The sequence below is a fragment of the Schistocerca gregaria genome, chromosome X (assembly GCF_023897955.1).
Source record: "Schistocerca gregaria isolate iqSchGreg1 chromosome X, iqSchGreg1.2, whole genome shotgun sequence".
NCBI lineage: Eukaryota > Metazoa > Arthropoda > Insecta > Orthoptera > Acrididae > Schistocerca > Schistocerca gregaria.
In genome coordinates, this window is record NC_064931.1 from 51,202,515 (window position 1) to 51,207,537 (window position 5,023).

The window sequence follows — 5,023 nt, forward strand, 5'->3', positions numbered from 1 at the left end:
AGTGGGCGAACAATCGTACTGTAACCTACTTCCTTTGTTTTCGGATTCCATTTTCTTAGGATTCTTCCAGTGAATGTCAGTCTGGCATCTGCTTTACCGACGACCAACTTTATATGATCATTCCATTTTAATTCACTCCTAATGCGTACTCCCAGATAATTTATGGAATTAACTGCTTCCAGCTGCTGACCTGCTATATTGTAGCTAAAAGGTAAGAGATCTATCTTTCTATGTATTCACAGCACATTACACTTGTCTACATTGAGATTCAATTGCCATTCCGTGCACCATGCGTCAATTCGCTGCAGATCCTCCTGCATTTCAGTACAAAATTTCCATTGTTACAACCTCTCGATATACCACAGCATCATCCGCAAAAAGCCTCAGTGAACTTCCGATGGCATCCACAAGGTCATTTATGTATATTGTGTATAGCAACGGTCCTACGACACTCCCCTGCGGCACACCTGAAATCACTTCGGAAGACTTCTCTCCATTGAGAATGACATGCTGCCTTCTGTTATCTCTTCAGTCCAATCACACAATTGGTCTGATAGACCATATCATCTTACTTTGTTCATTAAACGACTGTGGGGAACTGTATCGAACGTCTTGCGGAAGTCAAGAAACACGGCATCTACCTGGGAACCCGTGTCTATGGCCCTCTGAGTCTCGTGGACGAATAGCGCGAGCTGGGTTTCACGCGATCGTCTTTTTCGAAATCTATGCTGATGCCTAAAGAGTAGATTTCTAGTCTCCAGAAAAGTCATTATACTCGAACATAATACGTGTTCCAAAATTCTACAACTGATCGACGTTAGGATATAGGTCTATAGTTCTGCACATCTGTTCGACGTCCCTTCTTGAAAACTGGGATGACCTGTGCCCTTTTCCAATCCTTTGGAATGCTACGCTCTTTTAGAGACCTACGGTACACCGCTGCAAGAAGGGGGGCAAGTTCCTTCGCGTACTCTGTGTAAAATCGAACTGGTATCCCATCAGGTCCAGCGATCTTTCCTCTTTTGAGCGATTTTAATTGTTTCTCTGTCCCTCTGTCGTCTATTTCGATATCTACCATTTTGTCATCTGTGCGACAATCTAGAGAAGGAAATACAGTGCAGTCTTCCTCTGTGAAACAGCTTTGGAAAAAGACATTTAATATTTCGGCCATTAGTCTGTCATCCTCTGTCTCAGTACCATTTTGGTCACAGAGTGTCTGGACATTTTGTTTTGATCCACCTACAGCTTTGACATAAGACCAGAATTTGTTAGGATTTTCTGCCAAGTCAGTACATAGAACTTTACTTTCGAATTCACTGAACGCCTCTCGCATAGCCCTCCTCACACTACATTTCGCTTCCCGTAATTTTTGTTTGTCTGCAAGGCTTTGGCTATGTTTATGTTTGCTGTGAAGTTCCCTTTGCTTCCGCAGCAGTTTTCTAACTCGGTTGTTGTACTACGGTGGCTCTTTTCCATCTCTTACGATCTTGCTTGCCACATACTCATCTAATGCATATTGTACGACGGTTTTGAAGTTTTTCCAAATGGCAGCATAGTCCCTTCAAAAGGGCATGACCGCTTTCCTCCTCCATCCTTCCCCAGTCCGAGCTTGTGCTCCGTCTCTAATGATGTCGTTGTCGACGCGATGTTCAACGTTAATCTCCTCCTTCTTGAACTGCTGAGTACGAAGACAACATTTACGCACAGACAACGAACTGCAGGCCAGCGTAGAGAAGTGGCGTAAAGCATAGGCAGCTGCCTTCTATGACGAGGGTATTGGAAAGTTGATGCAACACTATAACAAATGCCCTGGTCGGGGGGGAGGGGGGAAGGGACTTTGTAGAAGAGCTGCTGGAAGGTGTAACAAAATGTAGCGAATAAAACATTTTTTAATTTCATTACTTTCCGAATATTTCTCTTATCTACATGGTTTTGCAGTATGACTGTGCAAAAACTACAAGACATACAGAAAATAGATTCATATCAGTTGGTAGAGCATCTCTCCAAGTTCGTAACTCACAACACAGGTATGAGAACCTATGTAAGGTGGAAAACCTCAGTAGGTGTGAGGATTTTGTCGAAGTCGCTGACACTGATTTCCTGGCAGGGCGGGACGGAAGCCCTCTTTCGAAATCTGTTCCTTGGGGTTCTCTATCTGCAGGCGAGAACTAATTTAGTTCTGTTTGACATTATGGATCTGATGATTTGCCTACATGTTCTGACACGCCTGTTCCCTGGTGCACTACACCATGGCACGTATTACGAATGTAATCGTGTAGATCTGCTCTATCCACTGTTTTGTGTCACTTTTCTGTATGCCTTTTATTTCACGCAGTCGTCTACTGAAATCCCAAAGATGCACTGCCGAAAAAAAAAAAACAATAGTTCACCTGGAAAGACGACTCCGATTTTTATCCGATGACGAAGTACGCCACCTGGGCATACTAGACGTACTGATTATAGTTTCAACGTCGTCCGCCAACAGATGTGTAGTGGCATAGCTACGGGAGCACCATCTGCGTCAACTCTTTAACTGAGAATGTTCACAGCCAGAATGATCAGAGTGGTGCAAATGAGTGAAGCAAGCAGACAACCATACCACGGAGATGCCCAGATGCTTCCTACAGCCAGCTGAAAGGGGTCAAGTTGTGGCCTTCCGAGTGGAGCGACGGTCCCTTCGGGGAACTGTCACACAAGTTGGACGTGCTCCATCAGTCGTGGTATCAGTGCCCCTGGAGGTCGGCACAGCACAGCAGGATCGTCGTATTGTAATGGCAGCAGTGACAGTTTCTACAGCTACCACAGCACAGCTAAGAGTGCTTGTGAATCCTGAAGTGTCAACACAAATTCTTGCTAACGGGTTATTAGCGGTGGGACTATGGGCACGCACACCTCTGCCCTGTGTCCCACTCACGCTACAGCATCGACACGGACGGTTCGTCTAGTGCCATCAGAGCATCACTTGGAATATGAAATGGTTTGCAACGATGAAATCGGGTTCTGCCTGCACGCCTAGACCTGGTGAACACTGTCTCGTAGGGTGCAGTCGTCCAAGACACACAGGCCTTACGGTTTGGAGAGCGATATGGTAGAACTCTCGTTCACCTTCTGTGTTTCTGGAGGAGACGTGCAGAATGTTGTTAGACCCCTTCTTTCAACGTTATTGCAATAGGATGGTTATGTGTCGTTCCAACAGGATAATGCTCGCCCACACACTGCGCGTGAAACTCAACATGCTATGCAAGATGAGCAGCAATTTCCTTGGACAGCACGGTCGCCAGACGTGTCTCCAATCGAGCATGTGTGGGATATGATGGGACGAGAAGTGACTCGTAAACCGACAACTATGTGAACAAGTCGAGCAGGCGTGGAATAACGCATCTAGGGACAGTGAAATGAAATGATCGTACGGCATTGTTGGCCGGAAGACTCCATGCGGGGTGTTCGGCCGCCGAAATTGGAAGTCCTTTCTAGCTGACGCCACTTCGGCGACTTGCAAGTCAGTGATGAGGAAATGATGATGAAAGACACACAACACCCAGTCATCTCGAGGCAGAGAAAATCCCTGACCCCGCCGGGAATCATTTTTTTTTGTAACCATATATATTTATTTAAATATATTAACAAAGATACATTTAAAAAAGACATTTTATTCTATTAACCTATTATATTCCTAGTGTTGGCTAATATTACTGTCATTTTATATGTCTTCGTTTTTATATTTTCATTTTTCCTTTTTCTCTTATTGTTGTTCCTTAAACCCTTTTACATGGCCATTTGTCGTCTTTCTTTGGGGGTAGACATTGTAGGACAGGCATAACGGTTTATATTTGGCATCGATGCATTGATTTTGAGTTTATGTTTCTGTATGTGATGCACTTGTGATGCCACAGGCACATTGTGTATTCTGGTTTGATCTCTTCCTCTAGTTTACACTGTTAAGTGGGACAGTATGAGGGGAACGTCACCATGATAGATGGAGCAGAAGTGGAAGAAACTTTTTTACATATACTACATAATATACCTAAATTGAAGAAGAGAGAAAATTTTGTCATATCACATAAGAGAAGCAGAAAGGAGAGTGTGAGTAAACAATAGAATTTTATAGGCACAAAGTAAAGGAAATCATTTAAAAAATATAATAATATTAGTGAGTAGTTGGCACTTTCCACTAAGTAATACTTGATTCCTAGTCAGTATAGTACAAATAATGGAAAAAAGTTAATTAAAAAAACTGGTAGTACTACTGGGCATACTTTTGACACTGTCTTGGCTGCGAGCATGACAGATGTTTGGCGAGAAGCACTTTGGATCACTGATTTCACTCATAAGAAACACTTTATACTACTATAATTGACTATTTGATGCGAGAGGAGAAAGCACTTTACCTTTTGTGTTGCACTCGTTCACTATCACTGCACACGTTCTTCTCGTGGTGAGTGGTGCGGCGGCTGGTGGCGGTGCTCAGGGTCACAGGCTGGGGAGGACTCTGGCGATCGCTGTCTGCAGTCGAATCTGCAGGAATTGTTTGAAGTTCCCGTGGTATCGCCTGTGCTGCTGGGCCGTCTTGTTCTCCTCCCAGGAAGGCCAGCTGGTCGGTCTGGAAGGACAAAAAGGTTCAAATGGCTCTGATCACTATGGGACTTAACATCTGCGGTCATCAGTCCCGTAGAACTTAGGACTAATTAAACCTAACTAGCCTAAGGACATCACACACATCCATGCCCGAGGCAGGATTCGAACCTGCGACCGTAGCAGTCGCGCGGTTCGGGAGGTCGGTCTGCCTTCGCGCTACGATGGCGTGTGCCGTCATGGCGAGGATCCAGAGAGTCACCAGTCGCTTGGGTCGTGGAAATGGGTTGCAGTCTGGGGCGGTGATTGCTTCCACTGTGATGCTTCCCGGCGCCGTTCTGTTGATGCGGGCCACCATCTGCTGGCACGCTTCCCAGATGTTGATGGCTTTCCCGCAGGTGAATCGGTGCTCGAGGGTGTCGGTCATGCCATACACGTCACACTTGTCACT